Consider the following 19,842-nt stretch of genomic DNA (forward strand, 5'->3'; position numbering starts at 1 on the left):
TATCTTAGTGCTTGCAGTGACACAAAGTAGCTACAAGCTAGCTGCTTTTTACGTCAAGTCAAATATATGAAATATATTGTTGAAACGAGGGTAACTAAAACTAGGGCTTGACTTTGGCCTAGTGATTAGCATACTGAGGGCCTCAACTCGCGTTTTTACCAAATACACTCAGTAATTTCAACTGGGCGCCGTTATTATTTTTACAGTATCCCGCTATTGTGTTAAGAACAGCTGCTTCAGGTGATGGATATTACGACAGATTATCTTCCGACAAGTCATCAGTTCACAATGAGGAATAATTATGACAGAACATCAGGGATTTTTCACCTGGCTTTTTAGCTCATTCTGTGTAAAAGGTCTTCAATAGAACAGACCAATGCAGAAGAATAAAATATGGCAAGTTAACAAAATTTCCTAACTCTCAACCTTTGCACTTCTATTGGCCCAGTAATTAAACTTTATGACCATCACTCACTTTTCCATTGTTCTTAAAGAAACATTTGCATACCAAGATTTATCTGAAGCTATTCTAAAGTGGGCTTTACGTGTTGTATAATATGCTTTATCGATTACCTGAATTAACAACATACAAGTGTAGAGCATCAATAATTCTAGAGTTATCTTTCTTTAAATCAATTTATGGGACGTTCAAGTCCTATTGGTCAGTATACCCGCTAAATCCAATGATTCATGACCTTGTGAACTTTTGTCACAAAAAGCGCTATTTACACTTAGGGATCGTGGGTGTGAGAGAAGGTCAAATCTTATTATTCAAACGTTGGCTGTGAGTACTTTCCATCTAATCTACCACTACAAAATTGGGGGGGGGCTTCATCCGTATAGCCTTTTGTAAAGTTTTGAGCGGAAACTTTGAAACATGGTTATTTAAGATGAAACTTTGTAGAATGGACGGCAACTGCCTGTTGTGGAGACAAGTGTAGAGGACAACGTTCGAAAGTCTTCCGCCTTTCGTCTTCAGTTAGCAGTTGCCATCCATTCTATACAGGTTCATCATGAATACTCTCCCTAAACAATATATCAAAGAATGGATACTCAAAAGCTTTTAAATATAACTGTTTGTTTGTTTTTGAAATTCGCACAAAGCTACTCGAGGGCTATCTGTGCTAGCCGTCCCTAATTTAGCAGTGTAAGACAAGAGGGAAGGCAGCTAGTCATCACCACCCACCGCCAACTCTTGGGCTACTCTTTTACCAACGAATAGTGGGATTCACCCCCACGGCTGAAAGAGCGAGCATGTATGGCGAGATGGGGATGCGAACCCGCGACTCTCAGATTACGAGTCGCACGCCTTAACACGCTTGGCCATGCCGGGCCTTAAATATAATTAATGTACTGTAAACCACATTCATAGTCAATTTCGAATTTTCATTAAGAAGGAGTGTTTCCAAACTAGTGACCACACGTACTAACTACCTATGTTATTCCCTTTATAATAAGAATGTCTGAGCGACAACTGTGAAGACAAGTTACTGTTTCTAAAAATAAAACTTTTCTAATGCTATCTTAGAGACACATTTACTATAATTTTATAATTTTTCAGGAAACATGGAGCTTCGTGGTAATGCTAGTACAGAAGACTTGTTGTGATTTGAGAGTGGTGTTTACTCAGTTGAGGTAAACCAGGCAACCGTTAGCAGCATGAGGTCTCTTGCGAGTGAAGCTACTTCTGTACCAGCAGAATCCTTATCTCAGACTCCTGAAGCTGCAAGAAGGCCTTCCTCTCTTCATTTCAATGTCTGGTAACATTCTGAAAAGCTAAAGAAATCTCCATCTAGTGGACAAGTGAGAAAAAACATTCCAAACAAAATATGTATCGTATGTTCATATTATTTTATTTTTAATGCCGTACGTATTTAGGTAATAAGAAAATAGAAAAAAAACCAACAAATTATACATTTTGAAAGTGTTGGAAGTTTTTGCTATTGTATCAAAACGCAATTATAACAGAATAAATTCAAACCTCGATTAAAAGATGCTCATGGGAACATTACCACAAAACAAGACTACAAGAACACTACCCTCGTTTACAATAATAAATATGAAATAAGTAGGTGTTACTGAAGCAAATATTTTAGTGTCTCTCTAACAGGAGAAATCATTAACATTTCAAGCTATCAATAGAAGGTAAAGTTTATACGGAGGGTGACCAATTTTTAAATGTGGAAACTAAAGTACATTCAGTTTTTCAGGTCTTAAGTATGAGAAATTATAAACGACTAATTATGCAAGTAATAAATGTAATTATATGAATGTAATACGTCTACTGAAGATATTGCTACAAGAAATGTTCCTCTTACGAGTGATTTTTTCTAAGTAATTTCTTATTCTGTAGCAGTTTGTCAACTGGGTAACTTTTATTCATGTTCATTCTTGTGTAACTTTGTATAAATGCATTACGACTTGAAAATCGAACATCAGTTGTGAACAACACTTGCCATTTGTATTCAAAATATTTCTCTTTTGCTTTATTGAGTGTAAAATTACATACTCGATGTATCGTATGTGCAAAAATGATATATCATCTGCAGCTTCCTACCTTTTAGCTAACTTCAGAGGCTACGACGTAAGATCTGCTGAGTCATACCAAGCTGTGTGATAATTTCCTCACTAATTAAAAAAAAACAAAACCTGTTGATTACTAATAGTTAAGAGCCGTATTTCCGAATAAATAACAAAGCTATAAGTTGCTGAAAAAGAAACCTAGAACATTTAGGCATCCCGAAAGTCATCAAGACATCTGGTCACCATTAGTTATTGGGAATGTTTAGACGCGTGCACTCATTGACTGTCTCGGGAGGGGTAGAGACGATGACACCAACGAAGTGATACTGGAGAGAGCATTGCTAGGGGCGTGCTGCTAGTAGAAGTTCCTTTCTCGGTCACTCATCTCCTTGTTGGTGTTCAGGTGATGGATATACCCTGGAGGGTCAGGGTCATTCGACCTATTTCTCCTTCCTTAACTTTTGTTAACACTTCTCTTAAATGTAACTGTAGACCACTACACGAGAGCCAGAGTAACCCGCACTTACTCCAGCCCCTTTCAAGACAATGTCCTTGTATTGTCAACAGGCACATTTGTGCAATTATATCGTTTCTCTTTTGAACGTTTCATAAGTATCTGCACTTTCATTTGGTAGGCCTGATTAGGAAGCATTTACATTAATACTCTTATAATGTTAATTAATTAGGTCCTACACTAATGTGGGTAAAGACTATATCCGTGATGACGAGAAAACCAACTTGTAGAGAAAATTATATAAGTAAATTCGGCTGGTATGGGTAGAGAAAGCAAACAACGTTTCGACCTTTCTCGGTCATTGTCAGGTTCGCAAAGAAAGAAAGAGATAGCTGACCACATGAGAAACAAACATAAACAAACGCAAAATTAAAGAAGCATTACTCATACAACAACTCAAGCCTAAAATAAACCAATACAAAGGAACACCTATATACCTATATTAATAAATATATTCAACATCTAAGCACGCCCTCTGCATTCCTACACTCAATTACGCCACCCTCTTCAAACATGTGGTCAGCTATTAGTCAGTTACCGCTTTCTTTCTTTGTGAACCTGACGATGACCGAAGATGGTTGAAACGTTGTTCGCTCCTTTACATAGTGCTTACTCTATCCATACCAGCCGTTTTTACTTATATAAAGACTATAGATATATGTTTATATATATATGGTAGTATAGTAGTCGGTGGCCTGGTTATTTTCTATTTCTGTGGTAATCTTTACCGGTACTTAGTTTAAAATAAATATCCATGGGCATGTGTGTTTTTCTTATAGCAAAGCCACATCGGGCTCTCTTCTGAGCCCACCCAGGGGAAACGACTCCCTGATTTTAACGTTGTAAATCCGTAGACTTACCGCTGTACTAACGGGGTACGAAATATTCATGGGAGAGAGGAACTTAGGTCTATTTGCATAATGTATGTGGTATCTATCGGGTCACATAAATCATTTTTATGCCAATTTTTTATGGAAATAATATAAAGAATTATGCAAGAGTCTATTGGATAATGTCTATGTTTGCGTACTTGTGTATGAATACTGATGATGTGCTGCGTGGTATTTTGCATGCTGTGGGTTAATTGAATTTTGAATTTTCTGTAGTTTACGTATTTGTTTCCAAGATATATTTATCGATGCTGGACATGCGTATTTTATAATAGGTCTCTTTATAAAATTTAATTAAGTTATCTGGAGAGGTTCCTTGATTTTTACTGGTTAGACTTCTTGCATAATTACGCGTTTCCAAATTCTGGTCAGAATACTGTTGGCGCGTTTAACCCATGTTAATTTGGTATTGTAGGTCAAACCCAAGAATTTTGCCGAAGTATGGTCTGTTCACGTAAAGTTTGGGGAGGGGGGAATCTTTTTCAGCTTGTTTGATCTTGTGAATAACATTATTTGGTTTTTGGGTGCATTTATTTGTATTCTATATTTTTGGCAGTATTCTTTTAGATTTTTAGTACTGGTTGGAGATTAGTTACTGCTATTGATAAGGTCGGGGCACTTTTCCAGACCGCTACATCGACAGCGAATTTTGTCGCGTAACCAGAATTCAGGTCTTTTAGAGGCCAATTACTCACATAATAAACAAGATAGGACTAACCACCTGTCCTTGTGGGACGCCAGCCTCAGGTGTGAATGTACCCGAGTAGGCTCTATCACATTTATTTTACAGGTTCTATATTTCAAAAAGTTGGGCAGTAGCGAATAATTCCCTGGGATATTTTCATTTATGTCAACCGGTGTATTAACCCATTGTGCCAAAATGAGTCGAATGCTTTCTCAATATCGAGAAAGCAGGCGACCATGCATTCGTTTTTATTAGATGTAAAACTATCTGTCATTCTTTGATAGATTGTTTAGGCAAAGTATTCACGATGAAACTTTGTAGAATGGACGGCAACTGCCTGTTGTGGAGACATGTATAGAGAACGACGTTTCGAAAGTATTTCGCCTTTCGTCTTCAGGTCAGCGTGTTTAACGAAAACGAAACCTTGGCAGGGGTTTACTTTAGAGAGAGAGAGAAGTCTGAAGAGTTCTTCCCCCAACAGAAGTGTTCAGGAACGTTGTACTTCCTCTTCGTCCCCGCTCGTGGAAGACTATGTATCTGCACGTGGGAGTTTTCATGTATTTTAATTTGACTTGTTTGGGGGCAATGAAGTGAGTTGGGGCAGTATGAAAATGTCGGGTGAGAAGGCAGAGCGAAGCAAAAGCGGCTGAAAGGAAGTGGACAAGTCCGGAGCCCGACGGCAGAAAAGAAGCAAGCCACAAACCAATTCCACATTAATCAGTGGAACGTCCCGTGATCAGGGCCACTGTCCCCAGAAAACCCACTTTCACAGCACAGGCGCCGAAAGTTCTACCTGTCTTATGCCCGGATCTAAAAAAAAATACATATAAGTATCAACATATTCGCCTTCTCGGCTTCAGCGTATGTGCGTGTTGTTTGTGGTTGAGTTAGTGGTCTGTAAGACTGTTGGAGTTTCTAGTAGTGGTTTTGTGGTATGAGTTGAGGGAATGTTGAAAGGCTGTGTGGTGGTGTTCATGATTTTAAATATGATTATATTACTGATCTGTGTATATTTGGGACAGCCTTTGTAACTGGCAACATGTGGGCCTTGACAGTTTGCTCATGTAACTTGGTTGCGCTCACTGGAGCATTGAGCGACCTCGTGAGGCCCGCTACATCTCACACATCTGTCTTTGGCCATACAATTAACTTTAGTGTGTCCGAACCTTTGGCATTTGTAGCATTGTTTACTGATGTGGTTTCACCGGTTCTGTTGCGTGTTTTTCGAAGAATAGGAAGCAACCAGAGTGGATTATTTTGAATAATATTATTCGTTTTGTTTTTGTTATGTCGTAGCCTTGTGTTTTATGTTCCTCCGTGATTTCGTTATCTTCGAAGTCAAAATCGACACCTCTGATAACTACAGTTGTTTGAGTGGTGTTGTTTTTGGGTGTCTAGATCATGGCTTTGACTCCTAAGGCATCCGTGGGCCAATGGGCCAAAATGTGAGCGAAGTCGTGTGATTGTGTGCATTTAATCATAACTATTCCGTTGAGAAGTCGTCTGATATCCTTAAATTGGATGCCTGGGAAATATAATCTCAGTTGTATAACAATCTGAGGAATGTGTGTTGTGTTCTGTATGCCTTCAATAAACAAAGTTAAGATTCTGTATTGAGGATACGTGTGTGCTTGAGTGTTTGAAATCCTGGGGATGTTGTTAGTTTTAACATTATCTGTGTTAGTGGTTGTATTGTTTATTTCGTGGTTCTTAGAGCTAGTAGAGTTATTCAAAACCTTACTTATCATAGCCTTTTTCTTCTTTTGTCTTCGTTTCTCCATGGTTGGTTCTCCTTTTTTAGTCGGCTGGCTGATTGGTTGTTCTGGTGCCTAGTCCGACTTATCGCTGTCTGATACGTCTATGGAAGAGCTCGAGATTTCCGAGGCTGGTCCTTCGATCGCTTTGTTCAGCATTTCAATGATCTCTTCGTTAGACATGGCTTCTCCAGTAGATCTAGTCATAACCTTGTTCATAGATCTGCTCTTCATTGCTTTTACTAGTGTTTATAAGGACTAAGGGGTTGCCTTTTTTAATAAAACTAAAATGCACACAAATTCAAATGAACGCTCGTTCGCTATACTGTATTCGCTGCTGCTCACTGAACATCCTCTCTCCTCGACGTCGCCCTTGAAACACCTAGTTTGTCGAAAAAGACAAACGAATTTGGCAAGGGTTTAGTTTAGAGAGAGAGAAGTCTAATTAATTCTCTCCCCAGAACGGGTGGTCAGAAACGCTGTAGTTCCTCTTCCTCCCCTTACGTGAAAGATTATTTAACTTTGCGTGGGAGTTTACCTGTATTTTTTGCTTTGGCTTATTTAAGATGATGAAGTGAGGTTAGTCAATATGAAAATGATGCGTGGAAAAGGAGAGTGAGACAAAGGCGGCATAAGGGAAGTAAGTCAGGCCAGAGCTCGTGGTCAGAATAGTCTGACGCCCGACGATACGATACATTAACTCAAACGGCTCCATTCACGGCCAGGCAAGAATGTTGCCTTGGCTGGGATCTAGAGATCCAATGCCAGAGATTTAGGTTTACCCCGAGGAAACCCACTTTCACGGCCTAGGCGCCGAGAGAGAAAAGTCTGAGGAATTCTCTCCCCAACAGGGATGGCCAGGAACGTTGTGGTTCCTCTTCGTCCCCCCTCATGGAAGTGTATTTACTTTTACATGGAAGTTTTCTTGTGATTTTATTTGGCTTGTTTAAGTTGATGAAGTGAGGTGGGGCATTATAAAAGGGAAAGGGAGAGCAAGACAAAGGCGACACAAGGGAAGTAAGCCAGGCAGGAACCTGCAGTCCGAAAAGCGGACGAGATATCAACGTAACTTACAACGGCCGGATTCAGGGCCGGGCAAGAATTTTGCCTTGGCTAGGATCTAAAAAATCCAATGCCTGAGATTTGGATGTGGAGGTAAACGGGAGTGCCCTGAGAAAACCCACTTTCACAGGACAGGCGCCGAAAGTTTACCTGTCCTGTGCCCGGATCTGAAAAGAAATACATATAAATATAAACATATATTCACCTTATCTGTGATTATGTGTTTTGTTGAGTGATTTGTAATTGTTGAAATGTTACGGTGAAATGTATTTTGTAGGTGTACTGGCTAATTTACATAATGACGCAGTTAGTTCGTTTCTGTGTTTTGCTTTTATGTAATATTTTTATGATATTTCTGTGAGCTTGTTTCTGAGGGTGGGGGGGTCACTGATTTGGTGTATATAGTTTACAGGTGTGTATGATGGTAGTATGGTTGCTGCTCTTAATATTTTATTTTGTTGTAATTGGATCTTCTGTAATGTGTTGTTAGACATATTGTATGTGACCTGACATCCATATTCTATTAACGGACGGATGTAAACCTTGTATATTTGGATTATTTTTTCTGGTGAGCAGTTTGAATGTTTTCTAGATATGGTCATCAAATGTGAAATGCGTTTTTTGATGGATAAATGTATGTTGTTAACATGTTTTTTCATGTTAAGCTGGAGTCGAAAGTGATGCCAAGGAATGTGATGTGCTTGATGCCGAGTGAGAGGTTTACTTTTTCTAGAGTTTTTCTGTGTCTTTTTAATTTCCTATAAAAAGTGACTGCTTGAGTTTTTGTTGGAGTTAAAACCACTCTTCACTTGTTACTCCAGCTCGCGACAGTATTTAGTGTTTCCTGAACGCGAGACATGGCTATTAGCGGGTTTCTAGAAATACCCTAGATAGCATTGTCATCTGCGTATTGTGAACTGTAAGTTAGACTAGGAAAACGTATAATACTAACGAAAATAATGTAGAGGAGTGGCAAGAGGACGGATCCTTGGGACACACCTGCAGTTATTTGAAAGATTTTGATAAGGTTTTGTTGACTCTTACTTGAGCTGTTCTATCTATTAGGAAGTTTGATATCCATTTGATAACAGTTAGATTTACTTTCAAATTAGTTAATTTATACTTAAAGGCGTTATACCAAACACTGTCAAATGCTTTTTTAATGTCTTAAAATACGCCTATGATTACCTGATTGTTATTGAATGCTTTGTAAACTGATTCAGTGAGTCGTGTGAGGTGATCTATTGTTTGTATTGTTTTCCTGGAAGCGTTTTGAGGTTCGGGGAAGATGTTATTTATTTCGCAGAAATTAAGAAGGCGATTTTAAATTATTTTCTCCATCAGTTTGCCAAGACAACTTAATAGACTGATGAGACGGAAGTTGTCAGGATTAGACCTGTTTGTTTGTTTCTTTGGAATCGTGGTGGTAAAGGCTTTTTTCCAAGTGTCGGGGTAATAACCTGTTAGTGAGAGATTCATGATATTTGTGAGATGTTGTGATAGGAGATTGAAGCCTTTTTTGAGAATAATATTAGGTATGTGATCATGTTCGGGGAAAGTATTTTTGAGTTTTCAGTGTTAATTTTGAGTTCAGTGGTGGTGATTTTTCTATTAATTGAACTGGAATGGTTGTTTAGAGTGTTACCAGGGAATTGTGGCGTGAAAGAAGATTGATTTGTATTATGTAGTTGTTAACTTGTTGTTGGTGTTGCGTGTCAAAATCAGCAGAGTTTAGGTCGCTGAAGGAGGATTCGCAATAGTCGTCTTTCTCAGAGTCCATCCTCGCGATTGTGTTGTTGTGTGTGATGTATTGAAGTAAGTAATTTGTGTTTGTCCGAGGAAATGCTCTTAAATTTTTTCCAAAATTCTTTTGGGTTATTCTAAGTTTTTCCAATTTTTTTTTTTTACAAAAGTTTATTTATTTTATTTTAAACTTGGTAGTAGTTTAGGTTTTAAAGACCTTAGGGGAGACCCCTAAGGCAAACCTGGGGCTCTCAGAAACTTCTGTTTCTCTTCAGCCCTGCACATGAACGAAGGATAAAGTCATTAAGAAGAGTAAGGTAAACATTTGGATGATTTGAGTCTGCCCCCCGATAGTACAGCGGTATGTCTCCGGATTTACAACGCTAAAATCGGGGGTTCGATTCTCCTCAGTGGGCTGAGCAGATAGCCCTTTTTGGCTTTGCTATACAAAAAAGAAGAAAGAAAGAAGAAGATTTGAGTCTCGATAGATTTCTGATGTTTGACTCAGGGTTATTGGGATGTTGCTGTAATGGAGACCAGATGAACTGGAGGGGAAAAGGAGGAACGAGCTGTATTGTGAAGGGGAGAAATCGAGCAGAGTAAGGAAACAGATAGATGTAGATGCAGCATGAGTGAAAGTAATACAGGGTAACGGACCTCTTGTCAGGGCCTGGGTACATAAGTACCCAAAATTTTTGCGGTGGGAGAAACGGGAGTACCCCGCGAAAACCCTCTTTCACGTTCAGGGCGCCGAATAATCTACCTTGAACGTGCCCTGGATAGCCAGGGAAGTTTGAGCAAGGATATCTCATAATGCTGAGGTCCAGGCTCTGTAGTAGCTGGGATGTACATATAAACAGAGCTGGAAGAAACAAAGAGAGTAAACAGTGGATCAGTAATCAAGGGGGTGAGGGTTCCTTAATATTGCCCTGGTGAAAGGTGAAAATTCCTCATCCTTGGGCCACCATGGTGGAGAATGTTCAGAAGGCTGACACTGAGGGTTATCGAAGGTAGTTAATCGTGGCAGCGGTGATACAGGGTTCAGTTGCGGAGGGGGGGAGTGGGAGCTGATCTTGTACAGGTAAGTTATCCAGGTGTTCCTCAGTTGTCTGGGAAAATTTATGTCTTCTGGGTATTCTGGTTTGAGTGGCTTGGGATATGGTGGGATGCTTGTCTTTATAGTTGACTTATCTGAACAGGTAGCTTGTGATGTTAGCAGCTGGGAAGGCGTATTAGAGCAAAATGAAGTAAATGACGACTGAGTGAATTTGCTGAGATTCTGAGACTTGTTCGGTCCAGGATTGGAGGTCGTATTGTCACTTGACTGAGAATGGTTGTCGTGCACCTTGATGGAAGTTTGTGCTGACTTTACGGGATACGATTTCTCTGTAGACTGTGAGGGGCGGTTAATAGGATAAGATGATATGAAAGGTGGCCAAACAGAATCTGTTTGCTTGGGTGTCAAAGGTTTAGTTGAGCGACGGCGGGGGCGTTCGGCACTAAAATGAAAAATATGGTAGTAGCAGCCATTCCGTAGAATGGTATCGGTAATATACTTCGAGGTTGTTACTACCTTCATGAAGTTGGTAGCTTGTCTGGAGGATTTCGAGAAGATACGATGTACGGCAAATACCTCGGACTTTGTTTGACTTTCAATGGCGCATTTGATTTTGTAAGGGTGAATGGAAGGGTGTATCCCTTTCAGGAAGACAGATAAGAGGCTAGCTGGGCTCTTGGTGGGTGAACATCTGACATTAATTGGGGTATTCCATGGCTCGCAAAAGTAAGATAGGTCTGCAGGCGTTGACGGCTGGAGGAGAAAAGAAGGAGCGAGCTAACTTCAAGTGAGAAAAAAAAAAGAATAAAGCTAATGTAACGAGCAGGGGTAGGCAAATCGGGTAGAGTAGGGAAGTGTATTAACTTAGATTCAGCATGCAATGAAGAGAAGTCACAGGGTAACGGAACACCTTTTCAGGGTTTGGGTAAAGAAATACTCAAAATTTTGCTGTGGGGGCAAACGGGAGTACCCCGAGAAAACCCACTTTCACGATCAGGGCGCCAATTACAAAAATTATAATAAATAATAATAATAAAAAACTTGGTAGGCGTTTTGGTTTTAAAGACCTTTGGGGAGACCCCAAAGGCAAACCAGGGGCGCTCAGAAACTTCTGTTTCTCTTCAATCCCGCGCATGAAAAAGGCTAAAGTCATCAGGAATTGAAGGATAAGCACTTGGTAGTTTGGTGACTTGGTATATTTCTGCAGGTCGACTTGGGGTTGTTCGGGGGAAGTTGCAGTGAAGGCCAGAGAGTCGGAGGAGAAAAGGAGGAACGGGCTAACTTGAAGTGAGGAAAAAAGTAACAAGACTAACGTAACGAGCAGGGGTAGAGAAAGAGGGTAGAGTAGGGAAGTGTGTTAACTGAGATTCAGCATGCAATGAAGATAAGTCACAGGATAACGGATCACCTTTTCAGGGCCTAGGTAAGGAAATACCCAAAATTTTGCTGTGGGGGAAACGGGAGTACCCCGAGAAAACCTACTTTCACGATCAGGGCGCCGAATAATCTACCCTGATCGTACCCTGGATAGCTGGAGAATTTACATCAAATAATTATGGGGGGGGTAGACATGGCCAATCCTCATAGGAGAGAGACTGTGCTTGTTGGAGCTCCAGTGCTTGTTGGACCTCAGATATAACTTACTAAGTGCCAGCGAGAGACTTTGGTTCTCTAGTCTTTATATTTTGGCGAGTTTCGATTGTAGCCTTATTGTCGAGGGGGTCAGTCGTAATGATTCACGTGTTGAATCGTTGTCTTGGTCAATTGTACTGGCGTGTGATAATCTTAGTTTCGGTGGGTGTGGTGTTTGAACTAGTATAGGTAAGTTTCCTAGAGTTCCTCAACTGTCTGGGAAAATTTATTTCTTTTGGGCAATCTAGTTTGAATAGCTTGAGAGATGGTAGACAGCTTGTCTGTTATGGTTGATTTGTCCGCATAGGTAACGTAAATAGTTTGCATCTGGGAAAACGTTTTCGGGCGAAGTGGAATAGATAACGTCTGCGTTTGTTGAGATACTTTGCCAAGTAAACGCAAACACAAACTAACGTGGCAGGGTTTAGTTTAGAGAGAGAGAAGTAAGAAGAAGAATTCTCTCTCCAACTGGGGTGTTCAGGAACGTTGTGGTTCCTCTTCGTCCCCTTTCGTGGAAGGTTATTGAATTTAGCTGTTTTTTTTTTAACTTTTTTGGGTGAAGGAGTGGATAATATTATTCATGAACAAGGCAAAGGTAGCACCGGAGAAAACAGCCAGAACTCGTCCCGATAGGCAGATGCCATAGTAAATGTGAACACAAACGACCCGATTCAGGGCATGGCAATAAAGTTACCTTGGCTGGGATCTAAAGATCCAATGCCTAAGTTTCTGCTGTGGGGGGAAACGGGAGCGCCCCGAGAATAAACCACTTTCACAGGACAGGCGCCGAAAGTTTTACCTGTCCTGTGCCCGAAACCTGAAAAAAGAAAATACATAATATTTACGCGAATTTTGCCCTTTAAGTACTTTGTTGTGTAACTTGTGATTCTTGAAATATGTTGTATGGTGAAATAAATTTGGTTGGTGCACTAGTTAATTTACAGAGTGATGCCGTTAGTTTATTTCTGTGTTCTGCTTTAAATCGTATTTGTGTGACATTTCTGTTAGTCTGTTTCTTAGTGTTGGTAAGTTGCTGATTTGATGTATATAATTTACTTGAGTGTATGATGGTAGACTGAATGCAGATTTTAGTATTTTGTTTTGTTGAACTTGGATTTTCAGGAGTGTGTTATTTGACATATTATATGTGACTTGACATCCATATTCTATTAGTGGACGGATGTAAGCCCTGTGCCAAGTTATTATTTATTTAGACTTGGCAGTAATTTTGGTTTTAAAGACCATAGGGAGATCCCTAAGGCAAACCAGGGGCGCTCAGAAACTTTTGTTTCTCTTCAGCCCCACACGTGTGTAAGGTTGGACGTGTCATGAAGGAAGGAAGAACAAATTGACTGTTGTATGACAGAATGTGACAATAAAATATGAAAGTTGAGAGTTGAAGAGCGGGAGAGCTGGACTGGTCGGCTTTGGTCGGAAATCTTCTTGATCATGGGCAGGGAGACCAAGGCTGCAGCAGGTCGCACATTCTTCAGGGGACCAGTGACATAGAGGGAGACGGGAGACATGAGTAGTGAGAGAGAGAAAGAAAGAAATATATATATACACACACAGAGAGAGAGAAAAGAGAAAAAAAATAAAGAATAATACGTGGAGAGAAAGGAGAGGGAGGGGTGGATAGACATGGGAGTAGAGACAGACGGTCCTTTCAGGGCCAGAGTGCCTGGGATCTATAAATCCAATGGCGAGAAATTAGATGTGGGGGAAATCGGAGTACCCAGAGAAAACCACTTTCACTGGATGGGCGCCGAAAAAAATACCCACCCAGTGCCCAACCTGGAAGGTTAAAAAGAAATATTAATGACATGTAAACACTACATTGTGTGTTCTAACATTACTGGATGGTATTGGTCACTGTGGGTAATGGTCCAATCTAATAGTGAAGTATACTTAGTCCAGGTATGAGGTGTATCTGCTATTTGGAATAATTGACGAGTTTGGAGGTTTCTATCATAAGCATTGGTATAATAGCGTTTGGTGAGTTTGATGAATCAGTCCTTAATTGGTAATAGTGGAGTTAGGGAGTTGAGGTAGCTTGCGGGAGTGTAGTTGGGGAGACGGTAAGCAATTTTAATGATGCGGTTTTGTAATAATGAGTATTTTCTTTCGGTCATGTTACATGTGGCTGAATTACCACATTCAATCAGGGGTCTAATGAATGCTTTATATATAGTGATAATGGTTTTGGGAGAACAGCCTTTGTTGGGGCTACTAATACGTTTCAGAAAGAAGATTCTTTTACTTGCTCGGGTAGCGGTGTTCTGGAAGTGTGGGGTCCAAGAAAGGTTATGGGTTAAGGTAAGGCCTAGGAAGGTTATAGATTTAGTGAAAATAATGTCAGTTTTATTGAGGTTGAGTTTAATGTTTTTGAATTTTTTCCTATACTTGTTAACTTTTCTGTGGAAGGCAATAGCTTGCGATTTAGAGGGATTTAAGATGACACGCCATTTATTACACCATTGAGATACTGCATCAAGGGTTGCTTGAACTCGTGAGGCTGCAGTATGGGGGTTACATGAGGTGCTCCAAATAGCGATATCGTCTGCATATTGAGAGATGAGTTTGAGTTTAGTGAGGGAAAAGGTATGTCATTAATATATATATTGTAGAGTATTGGACTGAGTACAGAACCTTGGGTCACGCCTGCGTTAAAGCTGAATGGGTGTGAGATCGAGTTGTTTATCTTAATACTTGCATTACGATTGGTGAGGAAGCTGGATATCCAGCAGACTAAAATATGTGGGATGCAGATGGTTAAATGCTTTTTGAACATCTAGGAAGGTAGCGACGGTTGTTTGTTTTCTGTTAAATCCTTTAAATGTTGATTCTGTGAGACGAGCGATGTGGTCAGTGGTTTGTCTGTTTTTCCTACCAGAGTTTTGGTTTTCGTTAATTAGGTTGTTAGTCTCGAGGTAGCAAGTAATTCTATTGGTGATGGATTTTTCCATAAGTTTTCCTAGGGTGTTTAGAGGGCTAATCGGTCTGTAATTATTCCGATTAGAAAGATCTTTATATTTTTAGGTATGACTTTAATTAAAGCGGATTTCCATAGGTTTGGGTTGTGCCAAATTATTATTATTATTTAGACATGGCAGTAATTTTGGTTTTAAAGACCTTAGGGAGACCCCTAAGGCAAACCAGGGGCGCTCAGAAACTTTTGTTTCTCTTCAGCCCTGCACATGGTTGAGGGTTAAAGACCTCTCGATGAGCAAATTGGATATTTGGGTAGTTTCTGAAGAATTTCTTGAGGTTGGTTGGATATAGTCGTGTAGGAGACAAACGAAGTCGGAGGAGAAAGGGAGGGACGACGCATGAAGTAGAGGAGTGCAGAAAGATATAAGAGTAGTACGAGACAGGATAACGTGCCGCTTTTCAGGGCCTGGGTATAGACATACCCAATAATTTTGCTGTGGGGAAACGGAGTGCCCTGAGAAAACCCACTTTCACGATCAGGTCGCCGAATAGTCTACCCTATTCTACTGCATCAAATGATTATGGAGGAGTTAGACATGGCCACTCATCGTAGGAAAGGGGCTGCTCTTGTCGGAGCCTAGCAGATAGCTTTCTTTGGTTCTCTCGTCTAACAGCGAGTCTACGACGGCTTCTTATTAAAGCGGCCTGGCGTATTTCTTCATACCATGATCAGAATTCTGGGTCACTTTCTTGGTCGTCTTGATAGGTCTGCGATGGACATGGTTGCGGTTGATGAGGTGTCTGAACTTGTATAGGTAGGTTATCAGGATATACCTCTATTGTTTGGGTAGATTTATGTCTTCTGGGCACTTTGGCTTGACTAGCATGCGAGATGGTAGAGGGCTTGTCTGTTGTGGTTGATTTGTCCTCATAGGTAACTTGAGTAGATTTTATCTGGGACATCGTTTTCGGACGAAGTGGACTGGATAAAGTCTGAGTGAGTTTGTTGAGATATTGTGGCTTGTTCGTTGCTTGGACAGCGGAGATATCATCGGTTGTCTGAGTGAAGTTATGGATCTTATTGGTGGAGATTTGGGTTGAATGGGTAGGCGGTTGTACAGAAAATGAACTGACAATAGTCTGTGGGGGGTGGATACGTAGTTTAGGTGAAACTTTGGGCGGCAAAACAGGTTCTGGTTGCTTGGGTAGTCTAGGATTAACTGAGCGTCGATGGGGACGTTCAGCACTAAAATGGAATATGTGGTAATAGCACCCATTACGCAGGATGGTATCGGCATACTGTTTGGTGGTCGTAACAGTTTTCATGTAGTCTCTAGCTTGCTTGGAGTTTTTCGATAATATCCGGTGCACGGCGTAGATCTCGGATTGTGTTTGGCTCTCAATGGCGTGTTTAATTTCACTTGGTTGGATTGAATGGTGAATTCCTCTCAGGAAGACAGTGAAAAGGTTAGTAGGGCTCTTGGTAGGTGAACATTTAATATTATATTGTGAATTCCAAGGTTCGCATAAATAGGATAGATCAGCAGGCGTTGACGGTTGGAGGAGAATTCCCCCTCAGCGAAGAATTCGCGTTCTGGAAGGGTCTAGGGAGGCGCCAGGTTTAGCCTGCGTGATGAACGTGGTGATGTGGAGAGGCGATAGGTGGGGTGGCAGGCCGTCGACGATTACCGGCGGGACCGTTGGCGAGTTCGGCACAGCAGGACCAGGCAGTGAGAACGTCATTCTGGTGTAGCAAGAGGAGAAAAACACGTCTGACTAGCTCGTCTGGGGTTGTGCCAAGTTCAAACGCAAACTAACGTGGCAGGGTTTAGTTTAGAGAGAGAAATCAGAAGAATTCTTTCTCCAACTCGGGTGTTCAGGAATGTTGTGGTTCCTCTTCGTCCCATTTCGTGAAAGGTTATTAGGTTTAGTTTTATTTATTGGGCCTGGCATGGCCTAGCGCGTTAAGGCGTGCGCTTCGTAATCTGAGGGTCGCGGGTTCGCGCCCGAGTCGCGCCAAACATGCTCGCCCTCCCAGCCGTTGGGGTGTTATAATGTGACGGTCAATCCCACTATTCGTTGGTAAAAGAGTAGCCCAAGAGTTGGCGGTGGGTGGTGATGACTAGCTGCCTTCCCTCTAGTCTTACACTGCAAAATTAGGGACGGCTAGCACAGATAGCCCTCGAGTAGCTTTGTGCGAAATTCCGAAACAACCAACCAATTTTATTTATTTATTTATTAAATAATTTTGACTCTTTTTTGGGTGAAGGAGGTCACTCTTAATGTTATCCTAGACCGAGGCAAAGGCGCACCGGAAAGAAAGGCCAGGTCCCGTCCCGACAGGCAAGGCAGAGGTCAAAGTAGATATGAACATGGACTCAAACGACCCAAATCAGGGTCTGGCAATAAAGTTGCCTGGGCTGGGATCTAAAAATCCAATGCCTAAGTTTTTGCTGTGGGGGGAAACGGGAGTGCCCGAGAAAACCCACTTTCACAGGACAGGAGCCGAAAGTTTTGCCTGTCCTGTGCCCGATATCTGAAAAAGAGAATACATATCATTGACATGAGTTTAGTTCTTTAGATACTTTGTTGTGTAATTTGTGATTCTTGAAATATGTTGTAAGGTGAAATGTATTTTGTTGGTGCACTAGTTAATTTGTATAGTGATGCCGTTAGTTTGTTTCTGTTTTTTGCTTTTAGATAATATTTGTGTGATATTTCCGTTAGTCTATTTCTTAGTGTTGGTAAGTTGCTGATTTGATGTATATAATTTACTGGCGTGAATGACGGTAAACTGAATGCAGATCTTAGTATTCTGTTCTGTCGAACTTGGATTTTCTGGAGTGTGTTGTTTGACATATTGTATGTTACTTGACATCCATACTCTATTAGTGGACGGATGTAAGCCTTGCATATTTGGATAATGGTGTTTGGTGAACATTTTGATTGTCTACTGGTTAGAGTCATTAGGTGTGAAATCCGTTTTCTAATTGATGAGTGTATATTGTTAACATGTTTTTTCCATGTTAGTTTTGTGTCGAAAGTGATGCCAAGGAATGTGATGTTTTTGCTCATGTTAATGGTCGTATTTCCGAGTGATAATTTTATTTTTTCTAGATTTTTTCTTTGTTTTTTTAATTTCCTGTAGAAGGTGATTGCTTGTGTTTTGGTTGGATTTAACACTACTCTCCACTTATTACTCCATGTTGAGACGTTGTTCAGTGATTCTTGTACGCGAGACATGGCCATCACTGGGTTTCTGGAGGTGCTCCAGATAGCGATGTCGTCTGCATATTGTGAATTATGCGTGTATATTAGATTTGGGAAAGGTATGTCACTGACGAAAATAATATATAGAAATGGAGAGAGGACTGGTCCTTGGGGCACTCCTGCGGTTATATTAAATGATTCAGATATGGTATTATTGACTTTTACTTGTGCTGTTCTATCTGTTAAGAAATTTGAAATCCATTTAACTATAGTGGGATTTATTTTCAGGTGTTTTAGTTTGTATTTGATGGCATTGTGCCATACGCTGTCGAATGCTTTTCTGACATCTAGGAATACCCCAATGGTTACTTGGTTGTTGTTGAAAGCTTTATAGATTGATTCGGTGAGTCGTGTGAGGTGATCTGTTGTTTGCCTGTTTTTCCTGGAGGCATTTTGGGATTCTGGAAGGATGTTATTTGATTCACAAAAATGGAGAAGACGGTTGGAGATAACTCTCTCCATCAGTTTGCCAAGGCAGCTTAACAGACTGATGGGACGGAAATTATCTGGATTGGTTCTGTTGGTTTGTTTCTTTGGGATCGTGGTTATGATGGCTTTTTTTCGAAGTGTCAGGGTAATATCCAGTTGCTAGTGAAATGTTCATGATGTTTGTGAGGTGTTGTAATAGGAGAGTAGAGCTTTTTTTCAGAATAATGTTTGGAATTTGGTCATGTCCGGGGTAAGTATTATTCAAGTTTTTGATAATAATTTTTAGTTCAGTTATGGTTATTTTTCTATTGATTGAGTTTGAGTATGCTTCTAGTGTCTTGCCATGGAACTGTGGTGAGAATGAAGCTTGGTTTATATTTATGAAGTTGTTGACATGATGTTGGTGTTGTGTGTCAAAGTCTACTGAATTTAGGTCGCTAAAGGAGGATTCGTAGTAGTCAGCTAATAGGTCAGCTTTCTCTACGTCCGTCCTTGCGATTTTATTGTTGTGTGTGATATGTTGGAGCATGTGATTTGTGTTTTTGTCAGAAGCAATACTCTTGAATTTTTTCCAAAATTCTTTTGGATTGTTCTTGATTTTTTTCTAAGTTTTTATAGAAGTTTTGCCAATTAGTTTTTTTTTGCTGTTTTAATTTCTTGTTTAATTTTTGCATTTGTTTTATTGATTTGTGTTTTGATAGATGGATCACATGTAATATAGTGTGTTCGTCTTAATTGTCTGCGTTTGATTATTAGTGCGTGAATTTCTGGTGTTAGAGTCCATTGATTATGTGATTGCTTTCTTCTTGTTTTAGGGATTGTGTTTTTTTATGGCGTTCTGTAACTTGATTTACATAATTGTTTAGTTCTGTTTTGTTGTTAGCATGTTCAATTGGGTGGGGTAGGTATGAGTCCAGTGTAGCATTGAAAATATATGGCTAGAATCGGAATAGTTAGCCGGTTGTTAAAGTGTATATTACAAAAAATGGTTTCATTTATGTTAGATCTAAAGGAATCTTTAGATTGATTATTGAGATTAAATGCGAAATTTCTGTACTAAAGTAGGCTATTATACCTCTGTTGTTTCCTGAGTAAGGTATGCTGTGCGTGATGAATCCGGGGATTGTGGTATTTTGTTTCTCTGTGCAGAGTGTTTCTGATACGATGATAATGTTGGCATTTATATGTTTGTTTATGTTGTATATTTCTATTCTTTTATCTTTGAGGTTTCCTTGGCAGTTGATGTGTAAAATTTTAATGTGTTGTATCATTGTGTTGTTTTACTTCCCTTGCATGAATTTTAAGTGAAAGATGGTGTGGTTTGAGATGGGGAAAGTAATAACTTGCAAGGC

The 19,842-nt window shown here is 40.2% G+C and overlaps 1 long non-coding RNA gene across 3 annotated transcripts in view; it reads left to right on the forward strand.

Moving 5' to 3' along the window:
• Positions 1-19,842, forward strand: part of LOC143249086 (uncharacterized) — an 86,131-nt gene that overhangs the window by 44,549 nt on the left and 21,740 nt on the right. For all 3 annotated transcript variants that reach the window (XR_013027514.1, XR_013027515.1, XR_013027516.1), the window contains one exon: positions 1,562-1,836. This is a non-coding gene — a long non-coding RNA (uncharacterized LOC143249086). The remainder of the gene's footprint in view (positions 1-1,561; positions 1,837-19,842) is intronic.

This window comes from Tachypleus tridentatus, chromosome 4, assembly GCF_004210375.1.
Source record: "Tachypleus tridentatus isolate NWPU-2018 chromosome 4, ASM421037v1, whole genome shotgun sequence".
NCBI classification, from domain to species: Eukaryota; Metazoa; Arthropoda; class Merostomata; order Xiphosura; family Limulidae; genus Tachypleus; species Tachypleus tridentatus.